Source organism: Ictidomys tridecemlineatus, chromosome 9 (genome assembly GCF_052094955.1).
Source record: "Ictidomys tridecemlineatus isolate mIctTri1 chromosome 9, mIctTri1.hap1, whole genome shotgun sequence".
In the NCBI taxonomy this organism is placed as follows: domain Eukaryota; kingdom Metazoa; phylum Chordata; class Mammalia; order Rodentia; family Sciuridae; genus Ictidomys; species Ictidomys tridecemlineatus.
In genome coordinates, this window is record NC_135485.1 from 76,869,775 (window position 1) to 76,891,480 (window position 21,706).

A 21,706-nucleotide genomic window follows, 5' to 3' on the forward strand; every position below is an offset into this window, starting at 1 on the left:
AATTGGTGTCAACATACTTTATATACAACCAGATATAGGAAAAATTGTGGTATATGTGTGTAATAAGAATTGTAATGCATTCTGCTGTCATTTAAAAAAAAAAGACTTCATCAACCCTAGCCAGAGCAGTTAGGCAAAAAGAATAGGAAAAGAAGACCTCAAACTACTTCTATTTGCCAACGATATTCTATATTTAGAAGACCAAAAACACTGCACCAAAAAGCTTTTAGAAAATTCATAAATAAATTCAGCAAAGTAACAAGATATAAAATTAGCAGTCAATTGTGTTCCTATACACCAATGATGAATCAGCTGAAAGAGAAATTAGGAAAACTATCCCATTCACAATAGCCTCAAAAAAATAGTGGAAATCAATCTAACAATAGAGGTGAAAATCTTTAAAATGTAAACTGCAGAACACTAAAGAAAGAAATTGAAAAAGACCTTAGAAGATGCAAAGACCTCCCATGTTCTTGGATAGGCAGAATTAATACCATACAGATTTGATACAATTCCTACTAAAACTCCAATGGTGTTCTTCACAGAACTAGAAAAAGCAGTCATGAAATACATTTAGCAAAATAAGAGGCCCAGAATAGTCAAACTAATCTTTAGTGAGAAAAGTGACGCAGGAGGCATCACAATACCAGACTTTAAATTATAGTACAGAGCTACACTAACAAAAAGCATCAGCATAAAAATAGACATGATGACCAATAGAACAGAATAGAAGACACAGAGACAAACCCACACAAATACAGTTATCTTATATTAGATAAGGCACCAAAAACATACATTAAAGAAAATATAGCCTCTTCAATAAGTGGTGCTGAGAAAACTGGAAATCCATATACAGTAAATGAAATTTATCTCCTATCTCTCACCCTACACAAAACTCAATTCAAAGTAGATCAAGGACCTAAGCATTAAACCAGAGACCCTATAGCTACCAGAAGAAAATGTAGGCCTGCATCTCCATCATGTTGGCTTAGGAACAGACTTCCTCAGTAACACTCCTAGAGCACAAGAAGTAAAATGAAGTATCAATAAATGGAATGGTATCCAACTAACAAGATTCTTTGCTTTTCTCCCAAGAATTGGAGAAAATCTTTTCCACTTGCACCTCAGAACATTAATATACTAAATATATAAAGAACTCAAAAAACAACCCAATCAATGAATGGGCACTAAATAGGCACTGAATAGGCACTTCACAGAATAGGCATTGAATAGGCATTTCTCAGAAGAAAAAAATATGAATTGTCAAAAGTATATAAAAATATTCAACATCTCTAGCAATTAATGAAATGCAAATCAAAACTACACTGAGATTCCATCTCACCCCAGTCAGAATGGCAATTATCAAGAATACAAGTAACAGTAAATGTTGGCAAGGAAATTGCTAGTGGGACTGCAAATTGCTGTAACCACCATAGAAAACAGTATGAAGATTCCTCAGAAAACTTGGAATGGAATCACCAATTGACCCGTTATCCTCAGAATATACCCAAAGGACTTGAAATCAGCATGTTATAGTAAAAGCCACATCAATGTTTATAGTAACTCAATTCACAGTATCTAAGCTATTGAACCAACCTAGATGCCCTTCAACAGATGGATAGATAAAGCAAATGTATAGTATTACTAAGCCATAAAGAAGAATGAAATTGTGGCATTTACGGTAAATGGATGGAACTATTTACTATCATGTTAAGTGAAATAAGCCAATCCTAGAAAACCAAAGGCCAAATGTTCCGTCTGATATGTGAATGCTAACACATAATAAGGAGGGGGAGGAGGGAAGAATAGAAGCATTAGATTACACAAATGGAAATGAAGGAAAGGGTGGGGGATGGAAATAGGAAAGACAGTAGAATGCATCAGACATAACTTTTCTGTTATATATGAGTACACAGCCAGTGAAACTCCACATCCTACACAACCACAAGAATGGGATTCTAATTAGAATAAGTTATACTCTGTGTATGTATAATATGTCAAAATAGACTGTACTATCATATATATATATATAATATATATATATATATTATATATATATATATATATATATAATTTTAAAAATCTTTTTTGGAAAGTGGGGTACCAGGGATTGAACTCAGGGGCATTTCACCACTGAGCTACATCCCCAGCCCTATTTTCTATTTTATTTAGAGACATGGTCTCACTGAGTTGCTTAGCACCTCACTTTTGCTGAGGCTGCCTTTGATCTTGTGATCCTCCTGTCTGAGCCTCCCAATCTGCTGGAATTACAGGCGTGGCACTACTGAACCTGGCTAAAATTTAAAAAAAAATAAAAATATTTTAAAGAACATCATCAGATTTAAGTACTACTACTTTACTACACATATAAGATACTTCTGGTGGTCCTAGAGCTGGAGATTTTTTTTTTAACTCAAGCATATAATAATAGAAGAAAACTTTCCTATCCAAATTTCAGGAATTTCCTGTTTCTTTAAGGATTAAATACATTTTTATGGGGCATTTTAGATTTGCTACATCTTGGTTTCTATGTCCTTTCCCCTTTTTATTCCAATTATACCCTGCTTGAACTCTCAGCATCATGATTTCAACCTGGTACCTGTGTCCCAGTTATGTCACAGCATTTCTTGCTTCATTGCCTGGACTAATTGTATTCCTCTTTCTTGCCACTTGTTCAAATACTACCTTTTTTCAGGACCGAACTAGGTCTCCTTTTGCCTACAAAGCCTTCATACTTCATACTTCATACCTGGATCAGGTAACCAATAGCTCACCTTCTCTTCCTGGAGCCTCTAGTGTCTCTCCACTCATTTACTACTTAGTCTCTACTGTCTGGTATGCTAACTTCTCTTTTATGTCCATGTCTTTTCTTTTTGATTGGATTGTAAATTCCATGAGGTTACTGGTGTTTTCCCCTCTCCCCACTCCTCCCCCCTCTTCTCTCTAGTATTGGGGATTGAACCCAGGGTCACTCGACCACTGAGCCACATCCCAGCCCTTTTCGTATTTTATTTTGAGACAGGGTCTCCCTAAGTTGCTTATTGCCTTAGTGAGTTGCTGAGGCTGCCTTTGAATTTAGGATCCTGCCTCAGCCTCCTAAGTTGCTGGGGTTACAGGCATGCACCAATGCACCTGGCTCAAGTGTTCTCTTTATTTTATTTTTGGTTTTATTTAATATTTTACAGATTATCAGAGTAATACATGCTTGTTGTAACAATTGAAACAATACATGAAAAATATTAAACTGTTGAACCAGGCACTATTTAAGCACTTTAAAATATTAACTCATTTACTCTCAGCAACAATTCAACAAAATATGTATCACTAAAAAATATTTTTAAGTAGTTGTCAGTGTTATCTATATTTTACAGATGATAGAAATAGGTTGCAGAGAAATAAATATCAGGAACTTTCCACCATACATTGTAAATAAAGTTTTGTTGGAACATAATCTACTCCCATTCAATTAAGAGTGTCCACAGCTTCCTACATGATAAAATGGCAAAATCAACTGCAAAACCTAAAGTATTTACTATGAAGCCCTTTGACAGAAAAACTTTCTTACCTATGACCAAGACCATACAGTTTTCTAGTAACAGAATAAGGACTTAAACCTGAATCTTTGACTGTACTGTCCATCCCCTTAATCATTCTACTATACTCCCTTACTGTTATCCTTCTACCCTCTAATCACCCTCCGAGGTTATGCTGTTAAGAACTTCACCTGCTTATTTCTACACCTTTTTCCTTGCTGTTACAAATGTGTACAATTATCTGTGAATATATATACATACACACACACACACACACACACACACACACACACACTCACATATGCACATACTTATTCATGCCTAAAAGAAAGTTATCTAACACATGCATTTTTTTTCTCTGAGGGATATCACAGGAACGTAGGAATCAATCAGCATTTCCTTATGCATGGGGGCATTTTAAATAGCAAAATCATAAAAGGAAGCCCAAAAGGGTTAAATGATTCGACACTAAGTAGAGTTAAGAAAAGTACACATGTTAACAGCATGATAGCTGAACTGAGAAGAAAGAGAGTGGATTTATTTCAGCTATCATGCTGTAAACATGGTAACATGAGCTTCAGATGACAAATTTGTTGCTGCCCTATGCATATCTGTAAATGATTGCAAAAATGAAAAATTGTTGGTTCTGGATTTACTAATAAATTGTAGTGACTAAGAAAGTATACAAATGTGCAACCTACTAATAACAAGAATCGAACGTAGTGCCTAAGAAAGTATACAAATGTGCAACCTACTAATAACAAGAATCGAACGTAGTGCCTCACACGTGCCAGAAAAGTGCACCTCTGCTGACCACAGCCCCAGCTCCTTTTTCCCCCTTTCGAAATGTTGGGGATTGAACCTCTCAAGTTAGGCAAGTGCTCTAGCACTGACTACATAATATAATGCAATATAAAGCCCTTTTTCCATTTTATTACCTCTAAATGTATCAAACTTGAAATAAAATAACTTTCTATCCTAGCTATGATAATAGTATGGTTGGTGGGATGAATATATTTAAAAATACTAATTTTTTTCACCTTATTTTTTTTCTAGGAAACAATTTTTCCATCCCAAATTACTAATGAGCATGAGACACTGATAACGGTGAAGAAACTTTTTGCTACTTCTAGCTCATGCATAAGATACCTAAGGGGCCTGTTCTCAGAGAGTTCTTATGGAGAAAGCCATTTGGATGGTAAAATTTAATTAAAATAGTTGCTTTGGTTGTTATAGCCATTTTCTCAATTTAGCAGGAGTAAATTCATTTCTCACAATGTACTAATTGCAACTCATGAGTCTACAAGACTAAATTGCTAATCCATTTTCCATTTTAATTTCACTATTTTAGTGGTTTTTCTTAAAAGAAACATTAATTTTTGACAAGTCACAAATGAAAAAAATATATCTGTATGGACAAGCGTAGTAGTATTTCTAAGCTATACCTGTAAAATAATAGCCAGAACAAAATCTGATGCTAAAGATTCACTTTAGTCTTCACTTTATTTGAATTTGTTCTTTGAGAAAGTTCAAAGGAATCAGGTGAAAAACTCTGTTCCCTATTAACATATATAACTATGCTGGGGGAAAAGGGCAAATCTATTTGTTGATTTTTAAGGGTATTTAGACAAATTACTATTCTTACTAGTTCTGTCTTTTTCTCAATTGCCAATTTCACTCCTTTTGTTTCTTGTGCCCTTAAACATATCACCTTATTGCCTTGTATCATAAGCTATTTCTGGCTCCTTTCCTTCCTTCATATTAAAAAAATGTACCTGGGATTCTTCAGTTTTTCAAAATATTAGTGTCTTTTTTTTAAAAGCTGGAATTTGAATCTTTTTTGGTTTGTTATAAAAATGGGAACTGTCATTTGGAAAATTAATAAGTTTCCTTGTTAAGAGGTTATTTTTTTAATCTAAATTTAACTCTCTCACATTCATATTTTATGGCATAACTTAGCCTTATCCCAATTGAATTTTTAAGTAGTATTTAATTTTCAATGGAAGCATCAGTGAAATGCAGGTGTACTGTAAAAATGTCAGCATGATATTGTGATCATGATAACTTGTATTATATGATATTTTTTTAAAAAAATATGGTATATAAATCTGTAGTAGTAAATGTTTATATATAGCATCTCATTACAGTTTCTTCTCGTATTTATAATATGGAATTGTGAAGGAAATGTTTTAGGTAATTAAGCACTTACTATATGTCAGTCACTATCCTAGACATGGGGGTAAAACCATTCCTTTGACAGTTATAGTAGAGATTTTGTCTCCTTCTCACCATTTGTACTTAAAGTAACCCACATTATTAAAATGCTCAATTCTCCTATGTCATTTTCTTTCTAATAATTTTTAAATGTTATGCCAACCTGGAATGATTTTCATATTCTTCAATTGAAGAAGGGATGATGTCTATTTTAGGGTAGGAAAACAATATGAAAAGGTAGTTGACTCATACAAAATTATAACAAATCAGTGATTGACTTTTGACTGATCTTAATCAAGACACTTTTAATATAATATTTATTTTCTTCCCTAAACACTTGCTTTATTACCAAACATTATTTCCATCTGAAACCCAAGTATTTAGGGAAGAAAAGAATCTTGAGAATAATCCATGCAAATATTTTTCATTTTTATTAAGTGAGATGGAGAGAAATGAGATTGAGGTGTATGTTTTAAATTAGTAAATAGAGTTAATCTCAATACTATGATTACTTAAAATTGAAAAGAAGTAAAGAAGTAACAAATTAATTTTTCAATCCAGTTTTTCTGTGTTGAAAACATGAAAGACTGCTAAACTGTCATCAAATTGGGACTAATATAATTATCAAAATAGGATTTATTTTTAAAATGATATTTGGAGATTCAAAATGTTTTATAGGCCATAAAACTAAATAAGTTATTTAACTAAAATAATGGAAAAATCCTAGAATGGACATTCTCAGTACTATACTCAGAAGATGAAAATAGACTGTTTCTATTTTTATAGATCTCAGTTTAAAAATTTTTTGAGAAGACAAAAATGTCCTGGGTCACTGCACATTATCAAATGGTAAGTAACTGAAATTTCAAAAATTGAACAAATTTTTATAATAGCTGAAATTACCCATTAGATTTGATTTAGTATGATCATTTCCTTAAAACCATTTCTTTCTTTAAAATTTTTTTTCTAGAAATTTGTTGTATTCTTCAATAATACTTTAAGATTATTTTAAAATACTGATTTGTTTTCAAAAGAAAATAAACTTGTATTAAGAAAAACATCAAGATTTGTTTATTATCATTTGTACCTCAGTGTAATAAACATTATGAGAGAAAAAAAAAGTTGTTCCACTGCCTTAGAATTGCTTAAAGTTCTAAAAGCATTTAAAAGATGTTGGAAGATTTAAAAATAATTAAATAGGAAAGGTATAATGGTTATCAATTCAATATATTTAAAAGCAGAGAAAGGGTAAACTACTTCTGTACTTGGCAATATTTTTGACTCTTTTTTTTTTTTTTCATGTGGTCCAAATTGACATCAAACGTTTATTTCTTGACAGGAATCAAGGCTGTTTTGATGCTTTGGAGAAGAGATACGTAAGAGTGTTTTTAAATCTTTACCAGGGTCACACTCATCTTTTATCTCAACAAAGTTTAGACTTTTATCTTATATTTTATTTTGTTGTGTTTAACAGTGTATCAGTACCTACGTTTGCATTCACAAACCAGTTTCCCTTTACTTTATGTCTTTGTTGTCCAATTGATGTCTCCTTTATGACAATTAGAAGTGAAACCCTCATTTTTTTTTTCATATGTGTATTTTTGACCACAGAATTTCCTCTGAAGTCACTGGAAGGTATCCACAGGATGTGGGATAGGTGAGGCAAGAATCTGATAGTTAACACATTGAACATATTCAAAATAGTGGTGATTCATTTGCAGATATGAAAGGAAAAAATTACTTGAATAATTGATTTTTATTTTTAGTTATTTTGGTAACTGTGTTCGATTAATCTATGTAAACTTTTCTCTGAATTAACTACTGTTTTACCTAGAATTTTTTTAAATGCAACTGAATAGAAGACATTGTATTTTATATAAAATGCAAACATTCAAAGAAAAAAAACATGAAAGTATTTATTATTTGATAAGTTCCTTTTATTTAGCCTAAATTCAAATTTGAAGATTTAAAAATATAATATTTATACTTATAAGATTTCAATAAAGCTAAAAATACCAGCCAGAGAAATTTGTTTAGAAAATTCAGAAACTAAAAATAATTATAAAGATGTATTTTTAAAGTATTTTTAGAAAACTTTCATTTAATTTTAACCATTTCTCCAAATACTAGTAATTTAGCTATAGAAGTAAAGTTTTTGTTTCTTTGATTTTCATATTTGTTTTAATAACCCTCCAAAATTCTCACAATTTCATATGTTATGTGAAATATACCACTATTGAATATGAAGTAGGAAACTGCATAATTGCTGAGTTGCTGCAAAGCAAAAAGGTAATACTGTTCCCCTTACCATTCAGTTACTTGCATGAATTAAGGTTGCAGTTCAACATGGCATAAGGGTCATGTGGTATTTAAATATAATTAAATATATCTTATATCTTTGTGAATAGTATTTTAATGAAACTGTTTCCATTATTTTCAGTCATGATATAGCAATGTCATAATGATACCCAGAGCAGGAAACTGTGCCAAGGAACACTGGGTTATAAAAACTTTATAAACTTCATATCAATCACTAGTTTTTACTATTGTTCTGGACAATAAAGAATGTGCTGCAAAAGCCCATTTTACAAAAATAAGAAATAATAAAAATACGGATGAAACTTAAGTGCATCTGATCTTTCATGCTTCCCTAGAGAGCTATGAAAGTGTGAAAAATGGAGGCACTGGTCTTAGTTGAAGAGACGAGATGCATATAAATTAAATTTCTACCTCAGCTTTCCCTCCTTCTTCCCATCTATGTCTTCTTTTTATTCCTCAATTCTGATTTATTTAAGAAATTTTATGTTATTAAGCCTTCATGGGTAGGAGGAGCCTTCCATTCTATTATTTAGTACATTCATATATTTCCTCTCTTCACTGAAATTATTACTTATGACTTATTCAACTCTGTCCTTGGGGAACCTAGGGATACAAATATAAAACAGGTGAGGGCAAAAGCTCATAGACCACAGTAGAAGATGAACACTACTTATATGCAGGGCTAATGATTAATGTTTACATACTGGCCCAGCTCTACCTGCTGAGAAAATGTTGGTTGTACTTCTGTAAGCAGTGGCCCCAGGTGAACCTTCACCAACTTCCTTCCTGTTGCCCTACCGTTTTGTTTTGTTTTGTTTTCTGTCTAGACTTTTCTCAAATCCAGCAACTAAGGATTAACATCTGTAGTCCAAAAGTTGTGTCTACAAGTCCAGCTCTAGACTGTCAGCATCCCTTCTGATTGGTCAATTCTTGTGTCATATTGGACTTCAAATATTGATTTTTTTTCATATCAGTTTTATATTTTTATTTAAAAATATGGATATATATATATATATATCCATATTTTTGACTATCACCCCTATAACAAGTATAAGTAATTATAAGACTCAGAAAATTATGCATGGTGGGACTGGGGTTGTGGCTTGGTGGTAGAGTGCTTGCCTAACATGTGAGGCACTGGGCTCAATCCTCAGCACCACATAAAAATATAAAAATAAAAATATTGTGTCCATCTACAATTAAAAATTTTTTAAAAAGAAAAGAAAAAAGAAAATGATGCCTGCCAAGTTGGGTGTGATGGTACATGTCTGTAATCCCAGCTACTTGGGAGACTGAGATAGGAAGATCACACGTTGGAAGGCCAGCCTGAACAACTTGTTAAGATCCTGTCCCCAAATTAAAAAGGGCTTGTAATGTAGCTCAGTTGCAGAGCATCCCTGAGTTCAGTCCAATATTGGAAAGAAAAAAAAGTGATAGATGTCAAAGGAGAGCTACTAATCAGCTGCAGTATGAGGAATTGAAAAGGAAATATTGTACTCCATATGTACATAAGGGGAAATTTTGAAAGACTTTTGAGCTTTTGAGACCCTGAATTTTTGAACAGGTTTAAAAAAGGAGGTCATCACTGGCATAGTAAAGAGCATTCTTTTATTCTCCTTCATCTATTCATTTAGCAACATCTTCTGGATGTTCATCATTAAAGGGCCATACAATATACTTAAGAGCTAAAATTTCAGAATCAAACAGTCTTAAGTGAATCCCAGTTTTATCACTTAATACCTGTGTGACTTTGGTCTAGTAACCTACCTCTTAGTACTACATATATAATGGGAATAATAATAGAACCTACCTTTTAGGGTTATCTAAGAACTAAGAATTCAGTGAGTTAATAATTGAAAACAATAGTTCTCAAACTCTAGTTCATATCTGATTCACCTGGAGGGCTTGTTGAAACACAGATTGCCAAGCCCCATCCCCAAATTTCTGATGTGAGAATTTGTATTTTAGACAAATTTGAGGTGATGCTCTCACTGCTGCTCTAGGAACATACTTTGAGGAACACTGATCTGAAATATTTAGAACAATGCCTGGCACATAATATGCTCAGTGTAGATGTTGACCATTTATGCCTTCACTCTTTATCCTTGACTATTTAATCTGTACCAGACATTGTGCCTAGTCACTGGATACAAATGAGATGATATACAAATGAGATGAAGATGTGATTCCTCCTCTCCAGGGGGGTCACAGTGTACTAGAGAGTTACTTCTTAAGTAAAATAAATCTAACATTCTATCTACTAAAATAACACGTAATGTACAAAAATATCTTAACTAGTTTGATGCATTTGTTATACTAAATGGTTATGTGTATAACTGATGCAAATTGTTTCAGAAATTGACTTAAGCTCTTAGATAAATAGTATCTACATTATTTTCAGTTGTTAATATTTTATAACTTCTCTCAGGTGATTTTTGTGCTTGTAGATTTTTAAAAGATTTTAAAAGTAGTTTAAGTAAAGTCAAGTTGGATTACCTAGAGATTCCTAGAATATGTGCTGGTAGATGATTATTTACACTTATGAAATATTGAGTGCTTTTTACATTGTTTTCCTTGTGCTGTATGTATACTGTGCTTGAATTATTCAAGTAATTATGTAATTTTTTAATATAATTATTATTAAAAAGATTATATATTTATCTCTTTACTCCCATTCTCAGTTCCCAACCATTGCAAATCCCTGTCCCTATTACATTCTTTCAGAAACCTGAATCTGATTATGTAATTCTTTTACTTAAACAATATCCAGGGCTTTTAAAATAAAGCTCAGAGTCCTTCACATGACCTGCAAGACCTGTATTATACCTATCTGCCTTCCCAAAGCATTGCTCTAATTTCCATGTTCAAGCAACACAAAGATTCTAATACATGCCAATCAATTATATGCAGTAACCAAAATAAACACAGGGTGTCACTAAAGTTTTAGTAATTTGCACTCCTAAAATTTTCCCTTTTGAATTCTAGGCTTAAAAAAAAAGCTTGATTATTTCTATCTATGTCTATATATATTCTATTCTATGAATCAGAAAGAATCTCTTAATAGTAGTGTGTATATAGAGAGAGGCAAGAGTTTTATAGACATCAGCCTTAGATTTTTATTCTAGGAGATAAGTTTCAAAAGAGATCCTTTTTTTTAAAGATACTTGAGGTGTCTTTAATTTTTAGAAACAAGGAATTATTTCATATTTCTTGATGCATTTATTGCCTCCAAAATTCAAGTGTAACTTCTTGAGAGTAGGATTGTTACCATTTTTTTTTTGTATCCCTTTTCTTTCCAGCAGTCATGGGTATGAATGAATAATTAGTACTCCTTTATCTGAATTTTGAATAATTTTTTTCTACCTAAATATTTGTAATATGACTGAAATGCTATCTTTTCCATATTTTTATTTGTGCATTGTAGTTGTACATAATGGTATGTTATACATACATATAACATAACAATATTAACTTGGCCAATATCATTCCTCAATATTTCCCCTTTCCATCTCCTTTTACCTCCCCTTGGTTCCTTTCCTCTACTTTCTCTAAAATAATATTTTAATTAGTTTTTGTTGAAAATAACATTGATATAGATGTAATTATATTCTAACAAAGTTTTTTTTTTCTTGAAGCTACATATAGCAGTACTTAGAGTAAGTACACACTTAAAGACTAAACCTCTGTCTCTACTTCCTTGATTTTTGTATTCTCCCTCTTCCTTTTTTTATCCATATTACATTTTGGAATTAAAAAAAAATTATCATAAGTTTTATTAAAACATTTATTATATATTTTGTAGATTATAGACATGAGGAAACATATGGGATATACTATCTTCTTCATCTGTTGGCTATCAGGATTTTTATAGTTTTAAAGTTACTTTACAGGCTCAAAGTTTTTTGTTTTTGAAATTTTATAGACTCTTTTGAAGTTTTATATACTCCTGATTATCACATGGCATATGTAGTTTAAAAAAATGAGAATATGCCATTAAGATTCTTAGATATATAATTTGTTTAAACATTTAAAACATGCCAATTATTTAAAATTTATTGTAGCTCACTAACAGTAGGTATAAATACCTTATATTACTTTTATGGAATTTTTTTAATAGTCAGTGTTCATAAAGTATTGTAATGGATCCATATTCACAAAACAAGAGCTTATCCTATCTCCACCTTGAAATATGTATCAATACAGTACTCAATAGAGTACAAATTGTCCTCTTTATGTAAAAAATGTATTCTGTGAGGAGTAATCTAGTAAATTTCAGAAATTATATGCTGTTTATTTTTCCTTTAAAAGCTGTACACAAATCCAAAGAAACCTGAGGTAAGAAGACAAATGTATAGGTGGATAGTATATGTGTATTGTATTTAAGTATGTTTACCTGAGTTGAGACTATAGACTATGTTGCTCCACTACTATTTGAACAGTAAGAGTAAGCTCTTTCAACATATTTTCTTATAAATGTGACCAATCCTTTAGTATGAGATTTTCAAATATTACCTAGGGGTATTTTTTTTTAAAGGCATTGAGTAGAACTGGGCCTCTTCTATAACATATTAACACTAAAAGACTCTCTTGACATATAAATATATAAAAAAAACATTTTATTTATTTTAAAGGATTCTTAAAATTGCTTATGATCTTTTAGTAAAATAAATCAGGCATGGCATAATTCTAAACTTTTTTTGCCAACTAAATTCTCCCATTTTGACCTTTACAGAGTTTCAGAATTTTTACCTCTTTACTTCTCTGTTTCTTTCTTTTCCTTAGTGATTGCTACTTACCCTCAAGGCCAACTTAAATTGAAATCTATCATAAAAGCTTCTTTGTCTAGATTGTCTAAACTAACTTCTTCTGTAAATTTATTTTCCAGAAGAACCCCACAATTTAACACTCTCAATTAACTCATGCAGATAATTTTCCCAAGCAGACAGTGAATTCTTGAGAACAAGGTTATTGTCTTGTTTTCTATCTTCCAGAGTGAATATTATAGTCCTAGACACGTAATAGTTACTTTTGCCCCTTTGGCTTCTGTGGCTGTAGTAGTGAGTTGGAAGGAGAAGCTCTCTGTTCTCTCCTTTTTTTCTGTTCTCTTCATCTACTTCCTAGCTTTCTTTACTTTTTCCTTGCTTTCAGTTTTTCTTATCTTAGCCAATGTATTTGGTCTAACTTCTCATATTCAAGACAAAATTGTTTTTAACTCTTAAAATTCTCTCTTTGCAAAATTATGAATAATTATGTAAGCAAAGGGGAAGCAAACTTTGAATACAAATGGATCACCATTTCTCAATGTCCAAACTACTTTTATCTTTCTTTATCTTTGTTTCTTTTTTGTTTTTTTTTGAAGTTGTAGATGAACATAATGCCTTTATTTTATTTTTTTGTGATGCTAAGTATCAAACCCAGTGTCTCACTGCTAAGAAAGTTCTCTGCCACTGAGCTACAGCCCTATCTGCCTTTGTATCTTGTTGTCCTTTTTTCTTAGGTTTAAACAGAAGTTTTCTAAACTACAACTTTCTGATAAATTGTTAATTGGTTATTTTCTTGGTACAGCATTTATCATATTTTCTTATGAATGTAAAACTCCTAGTGATAAATCAATAATTTGGTGAGTAGTGAAATGCTGACTAACTTACCCTTAAATAAAGAAAAATCTTACAGAATGGAAAGAAAAAACTGTTAAATACGTTTCAATGCTAGCACATACAACAATGAGGATAAAAAACAAAAACTTATTATATGGTAAGTTCTAAGCTATCACTTATGACCCAAGAAAATATCTTGAATATTTGTAAATTATTCCCTATAGTGATGATCCCTAACTACTAGATGTTCAAGGCACCCTTCTGATTACTAAAAGATTTGATGGTTCCTTGAGGATATTAAAAAATCTCAAAAGAATAACAGAGTCAGCAATAATTATAGTATAACTACTACTATAGCATAACAATATTCATAGTGCCTAAAAGCATTCCTCCACAAGATTACATTGTTTTACTTGCTGTTTAGCATTATGTCACTGATACTACTGTTTAATTCCGTGATCATATTCTTTTATGTACTCACAAAACAACATTCTCACTTAAACAGTCTTTGGCATTTATCTTATATTGTGCCAAACATTTGAGTCATATCCCTAAAAATATATCCTTCCCTAGACAAAATATCAGAAACAATAACAATGTTAATATTTAACTAAAGCAGCAAAAATATACTTTACACATCAATTAAAATTTGCAGGACTCTTATGACAAGTATGTTATGATACAACAGTGAAAGACTTTGGCTTAAGACAAATTGTGCTTCCCTAGTAAAAAAGGCCAACAAAGTTTGGGGTGCTGCACAAAGTTTTGGCATTTCTGCACATGAATTTTTGTTCTGCTTGCTCAGTCTTTTGAAAGAGAAATTGACAAAGGCAGCTGAAATAATAAAGAATGATAGCTTTTCATAGACACAGACTGCAAAAAGTATGGTGGGTATTAATAAGATATGTAAGCTGTATGTAAATATGTTAAATAAAGGTTTAATTTATGACATAAAGAATTAGTACATATGAATATTGTGAGAATACAGATATTATGATATTATTATCTATTCTGTTGTGCTTATTAGAGGTAGTCAATGTCCAATTATAATAGTCTCCTTCAGGAACTGAACTATAGGTGGTCCCTGTTTCTAACCACATTATGCTTTCAGAAATTTTGTTTTTTTATAAAATGTTTATAAGATGAAACCCTAACTGAGCATGAACTCTGGGCTGAATATTTATTCACTCAGCAAACATAAATTGGGACTGGACATGGTGGCACATGCCTGTGATCCCAGCAGCTTGGGAGGTTAAGGCAGAAGGATCACAAATTCAAAGCCAGCATCAGGAACTTAGCAAGACCCTGTCTCAAAATTAAAAAAATGTAAAAAAGGCTGGGGATGTGACTCAATGATTAAGTGCCAAATGTGTGAAATGTGTGTGTGTTTGTTTGTGTGTGTGTGTGTGTGTGTGTGAGAGAGAGAGAGAGAGAGAGAGAGAGTGAGAGAGAGAGAATATATATATTATATATGAATTAGGTTCATTTTATGTGCTTAGCATTATTCAAGCTACAAAAACATGAAAGTAAATGGAATAAATAAGGTCCCTGCCCTCTTGAAGCTTTACATTCTTATGTGGGGGATAAATAATGAATAAGTAAGCAAAATTTAGCAAAAACTTTCAGATAGTCATAATACTGTGTATGAAAAAAAGATTTTAAATGTAGTTTACTAAACAATGCTGAGGTAGAGATGGAAAAGGAAGAATTGAATGGCTGTGTTAGATTGGCAGTTCATAGAAAGCCTTCCTGCTGGACCACTATTTTAGCTATTTTAGCTGAGACTAGTAGGAGTCAGCATTTGCAGGTCTATGAGAGGTAATGGCATATAACAGGTAGAATAATATGCTAATTAACATTACAGGTACTAGAGTTAAATCTCAGCTCTACCACTTAAACAGCTTCTTCAGTATTGAGAATAATTATATGTACTTCAGAGTAGGGAGGGCTACTGAAATCTACTTCATGGCTACAGCATTTTGGGCAGTGGCCAAATATTATCATTAACCGGAGATAGCATGTCCCAGAGTATAACTATACAAAGGCCCTAAGATGGGAAGGAATCTTGGATGATTATGAAAAAAAAAAAAGGTGCCATGATCCTATTACTTAGTGAATGGGAGGGAAAGTGCAGGAGAAATAGGTAGGGGACAGATGAGTAAGGTCTTATTGACCAAAATAATTCATAAATTTAAATGTTGTCAGGGCAATGGGATGCCATTAGTTAGAGGGGTTTACACAATGGTATTGCATGATCTGATTTGCATTTCCAAAAACTTTTTGGCTATAGAATAAAGAATGAATATTAGATGGTCTTGCAATTCACTTTGAAGATAGTCCTGAAAAGTCTTACCAATGGATTGGAAAGTGGAGGGAGAAGAGGCTGCATGTGTTGCTGTTGCTTTGGTCTATATGAATGTGATCAGCATGATTGATAGAAACAATTGATGATCAATTTAAATATCACCTTTGTCAGGCAATACAGCCTGAAAAGTGGGAGAACAATTTGTGAGTTATAATATACCTTCTTTGATAAATTAGTTTCAAGTTAAAAGAATTAGCATCTTCTATAAAACAATTATAAATGTAAAACCTATTGGTTCAGTGATCAAATAATAAAATGCAAGTAAAATTATCAGCTACTGAAAGATTTCTTTCATTTAAAAAATAAAAGCTCACAACGTTAAATAGCTATAGTCGACTCAGAAACATGGGCAGGCAGGATGTAGGCATTGTTTGACAGGGCAATTACATCCAGCATTGGTTAAGAGAAGATACTGTGTGTATCTAGCCTGTTCAGAGTGAACCTGTTGCTGTTAGGCAGCTGTAGATGCTTCTAATCTCACCCATCTCTCCTAATGTTGCCATAAGCAGCCTTCTGAACTTTCATTTCTCTAGTAGGTTGTCTAGTTAGAAAAAATACTTGTATTAAAATTAACTCCATGATAAATCTCTCACTTTAGAGTTTAACCAACATGAGCAAGTTTTCCCAGTACATGGTCACCTGTGATTAAGGTGTATATTAAGGAGTAAGATCTGCAGAACCAGAAGACTAAACTTCAGAGTAGAGAAAAGTAATAGAAGCACTGAGACTTTTTCTGATCAATCTAACATTTTCATCCCCACATTATTAAGGATTAAATATTCAACCAGATGAATGAGGGGCACTTCTGTGTGTTCTGAAATCTGTCCCTTGGTATTTCTAGCTTTCTTAACAGAAGAGCAGATAGCAGTAATATCCAGTTTTTAGTGTAGAATTGAAACAAAATATATTATTTGATAGATCCCTTATTTTTGTTCATCTAGTCTTCCCTGAATTTCTGCAGTAGCCTCTTAGCATGTCAGTTTCCATACCATCCTTAAGATTGGCAGGGTGAGCTTTAAAAATGCAAATCACTCCCCAACTTAAAACCCTTCTGGTTTATATGAAATAAAATCCAACCGCCGCTCACCATGACCAACAAAACATCACAACCCTCTCTACAACTTCATCTTCTACATTCCCCCCCCTTGCTCTCTCACCTTTAGCCTCCTCTCACATCTTGGAAGAGGGGAACATCCCTTCTAGAGGCTTTGTATTGCTGTTTGCACTTCCTGGATCATCACACCCAAGGACTGCATATGGCTCACCTCTCTTGAGGTTCAACTCAAATATCACCTCTTTGGGGTTGCTTTCCTTGGCCCTTTCAAGCCAAATCAGTACTTTTCTCCCTTCATCTTCTTTCCATCACAGCATCTGCTTCATATTGTTCAGGGCAATTGTACTATGTGAAATTTATTGATTATCTCCTGATCAGACTGTAAATTCAAGAACAACAGGGAGCAAAATATTGTTCATCACTGTGACTCCAATGCTTGATACAAAACAGACATTCACTAAAATAGGTATTATGTGAAGAATAGTTACTCAACTGATTCCCCTGTCAGAACCTAATGGGTGAGATACTTGACTGTGCCTTAGTTTTTCCAACTTCAATTATAATGGAAGCATTTATCATCTAACTCACTTTTGGAGAAAAAGTATCTTCATATCTGGAAATATTACTCCTCAATAATATAATACTGTTTATAGGAAGCATGGTAGGTATACAATGAAAATGTGCCTTATTATCAGGTAAAATTCTGGATTTCTTTTTTAAATTAATTTCTTAATAACCTTTGGTTTTTCTAGAAAGTGACTGAGATATACCAGTTCAAATTCAAATATACAAAAGAAGGAGCCACTATGGATTTTGACAGATAGAATCTAATTATTTAATGAACCTGATAAAATATATAGAAGTGAGATAAACATAAATTTTTATAAGCCAGAAAAAAAGTTTTATACTTTTTTATTATTTTTCCATAACTCCCATAAAACTTCACTATTATAAAAATGAACTGTAATAATTAAATTTCTGAAATCCATGGATTTAATTGATGAGAGTAGAGGACATGGTAAGCATCACCATTATATTAACAAGGCTGTCTGCAAAATGTTGATTGAAGAACTCCATAAGGCCCTATCTAGCTACTAACCCAATGTTTCTCAACTGCTATATTGAGATATTGATCTTTTACACATTCTATATAGTCAGTTGGGGCCAGGGTTAGATAAAAAACCCTGGACTGTTTGCCTACCTGCATAACTTTTGTCATCTGCCTACCCCACCATGATGGACAAATAGCATTTTCTATGTGCTTCTCTGTATGTAAAAGACTGGAAAACACCTTATTGTCCTATCAAATCTAAAACTCCAAGTTTTAAACACATTTAGTGCATTAAATAGCACACTAGTGGGTTAAATAGTAGTTCAGAAGGGCCCAATGCAGATGAAGATGTTTGTTGAGGAGAAATATTTATTCTTCTTTCAGTAGTTTTTTGGCTTCAGATTAACCCGGAGGTAGATAGAGCTAAAGATTTACTGATACAATCGAAATGGAAGATGAAAATGATAGTGAAAAGCCCCGAGTAGTAGAGTGCTCCAAGTAAGGGAGATGGATATCTCCAACAGGAATGAATTAAATGAAATGTGGCAGAATTCTCCCTTTTCTCTATTATTAGCTCTCTGGGGCTTGATGATTTCTCTCTAATACTCACTTCCTTAATTATTCTCTCATTTATAAAACTTTTAGGTAATATTCAAATGTGAGAACAAAGTTCCAAAAATGAGAGTTAAAATTTTAATTATCACTAGCTAACGTTTGCATAGCACTTTACAGATTATATTCACATTTACACATATTTTCTCACATAGAGCTATTGTTTTTACTCTCTAAAACTCAAATATAAGTATCCCTGGTAACCAGATTCATCTCTTTGGTTATAAAGACACATATGCCAAGAGGTAAGCAGTAAAATAAAAAATGGCCAAATCGTGCAGATATTAGGGAGGCAAGAAAATAATACATATTAGAATTTCCTAGAAGCCAAAAAGTAGTATTTGTTTACATCAGAGTTTTGAATGATTTTATTGATAAATCCTGGAGGATCCCCTGGGCTACCTGGCTGTAGCCCTTCACTCAGGTTACCTTGTTTAAATTGGTTAAATTCTGGCAGACAAAGCTAAGTTGTTTGAAATTGATAGAAAAGCTTAATAAAGGTTTGCTTTATGAATTTACACTGCCTCTAAAGATCAGTTAGGGGAAAACTCAATAGTTCAATTACTTAGCTATTTTTCAACACTGTGCAATTATACTAATAATCATAGCTCTTCCCCCAAAACTACTCAAATATGAGACTAATTGAAGAAGAAAATTTCAGAGAGAAAAATGTTTAGAATTGGAAGGTAATTTAGCCCAACTTGTTCATTCATATTCACTGAATGAAAGATATTGATGAAAGATACAGTCACTTGCTGCTTAGTGAGCGACAAACAGTTCTCCTAAGTCTGTGCAGAGTCTGTGGGGATTATAGGAGAAGACTTCTTTGAAAAGATGACACATTGCATTAGGGTTTAGAAGAGAAATAGAAAAGCACAATACAGGTGGAATGAACAGCAAATGCACATGGTTGAGAGGAAATTGGACAGTAGTTGCTGGTGAGAGTAGAGAAGAGTATAAATGGACATTAAAGAGTATAAATGGACATTAAAGAGTATAAATTGACATTAAAGTTTATTAATTTAATGGAGGCATTTTAAGCATGAATGTGATATGAGCATATTTTTCTATTAGGGTTATTATTTTGTCTGTGGTATGCAAAATGGTTTGCAATGTGTAAATGAAGGAAAGAGGAAGAATAGTCAAGATTCCCAGTGGGGTAATCCCTGCAAGTGTGAGGATGGGATGCCTTTGAGAGATAACCAGATGGTACATACAGAGCTAGTAGCTGATTTTATGGTTAGGAAGTTGTAGAAATGTCTGTAAGCTTATCTTACAAACCAAAAAAGTGTATCTAAGTGATTTGACTGAAGACATTCAGCTAGTTAACAGCAGAGATTATATTAGATGCCAGGATATCTTAATTCCAAATCCAGTGTTATTATTATTATGACATATGGTTATTTGTAATAAGCAAATTTAAAAAAAAATAAAGTCATATTTCAAATGCTTTAGGTGAATGTATTATTTAGAAGTCCTTTGTATACTCATTGAAATTGTATAATTATTCCTTTAAGTTATACTCTAAAAATTGTCTCCAAAATGTCTAGATGTTTATATTTATTTGATCATATACTCAAGAAAGCCAGTGTACTACTGATTTGTAAATTATATATACTGATGCAGAACCTTGGACCCCTTCCTAACGGTGTTATACTTACTATGAAACTCCATTACTACAATTCAGGTAGGTGTAGACCTTTATTCAAATTCTTCTTAAGTACTAAACTAATATTTTATGTAAATAGAAGGATTTTACAAACATCTGAAAGATACATGTTGCTATACTTAAAATATTTTTCTGGCTTCTATTGAAACTAAGTTTCATGGCTTTTTGCCCTTTTCATTTTGCAGTGACTCCACAAGATTACCAACCGCCTGGTTTTAAAGAAGGAGTGAACTCACACTTCTTTCTGTTTGATGGGGAACCTGTCAATCTGCAAGTGAGATTGGTCTCCACAGGCTTTCACAGCATGAAAATAAAAGTCACTATGGAGGCAGCCAGAGTATCTGATTTGGAGAATAATCTGTTTCAGGAGAATAATACTACTGAAGTTGCCCACCAGGGTCTAGACTGCCATGATGAAGAAGAGGAGTACAAATGTTGTGAACAACCAATAAAAAAAATATTATAAAATTAAAAAAAAGAAAGAAATATTCAACCACACTATTTAAGTAAAATATTTTTAAATAAAGTAAATATATGTATATTCATATGTATTTGTATATGTGTATACACAAAAGCATAAACTCTGGAACAATCCTTTTCAATGATGGGGAGAGTGCTGGTTTGTGGAAAAGTCAGGAGCTTTACCTATATAATTTGAAGTCTCCTTTTCTTAGAGTAAGTAAATATTAATTTTTAAATTAAAATTATTTAATTACAATAAATTTACAAAAAAATCAAGTGAGGCCAAGTTTTAGTGAGTCTCCAATTCTTCAGTTAAATACAACTGACATTTTTCACTTTGCAAACAGGTCATGTCACAGTAACAACATTCCAGTGGAGCATGCCAGGTATAAAAACTGAAACAAAACAAGTTTTGACATCAAAGATTTTTTATTCTAAAAAAGTACAGTCCTAGCCAGGACAGATGAGGTTAATCATAGCTGTAATCCCAGCAGCTATGGAGGCTGAGGCAGAAGAATCACATGTTCAAAGCCAGCCACAGCAACTTAGCAAGGTCCTAAGCAATTCAATGAGACAGACCCTATCTCTAAATAAAAAACAACAAAAAAAAATGCTGGAGATATGGCTCAGTGGTTAATCACTCCTGGGTTTAATCACTAGTACCAAAAAAAAAGAAAAAGTCCGGGCCTTAAGAAATAAATATGTTTTTAGATGAAATTGCCTATTGCCCATGATTAGGAGAAAAATATTTCCCAATATATTTCTAATTTTAATAAGTGATATATTTTTAGGACTTACAAATATTTTAGGTGTCTATTCATATCAAATAC

The 21,706-nt window shown here is 32.5% G+C and overlaps 3 long non-coding RNA genes across 4 annotated transcripts in view; all 3 read left to right on the forward strand.

The window, feature by feature from the left end:
- Positions 1 to 4,686, forward strand: part of LOC144366797 (uncharacterized) — a 37,351-nt gene extending 32,665 nt beyond the window's left edge. Inside the window, exon 4 of the long non-coding RNA XR_013425935.1 lies at positions 4,590 to 4,686. This is a non-coding gene — a long non-coding RNA (uncharacterized LOC144366797). The remainder of the gene's footprint in view (positions 1 to 4,589) is intronic.
- Positions 4,687 to 5,422: 736 nt separating this feature from the next.
- On the forward strand, positions 5,423 to 7,335 carry LOC144366798 (uncharacterized). Its single transcript, XR_013425936.1, has 2 exons — positions 5,423 to 6,596; positions 7,087 to 7,335. It is a non-coding gene; the product is annotated as an uncharacterized LOC144366798 (long non-coding RNA).
- Positions 7,336 to 11,385: 4,050 nt separating this feature from the next.
- Positions 11,386 to 21,152, forward strand: LOC144366796 (uncharacterized). Of its 2 annotated transcripts, XR_013425932.1 has the most exons (4): positions 11,386 to 11,722; positions 12,375 to 12,401; positions 20,296 to 20,432; positions 20,600 to 21,152. It is a non-coding gene; the product is annotated as an uncharacterized LOC144366796 (long non-coding RNA). The 2 variants fall into 2 exon arrangements; XR_013425933.1 differs by lacking the exon at positions 12,375 to 12,401.
- The last annotated feature ends 554 nt before the right edge of the window (positions 21,153 to 21,706 follow it).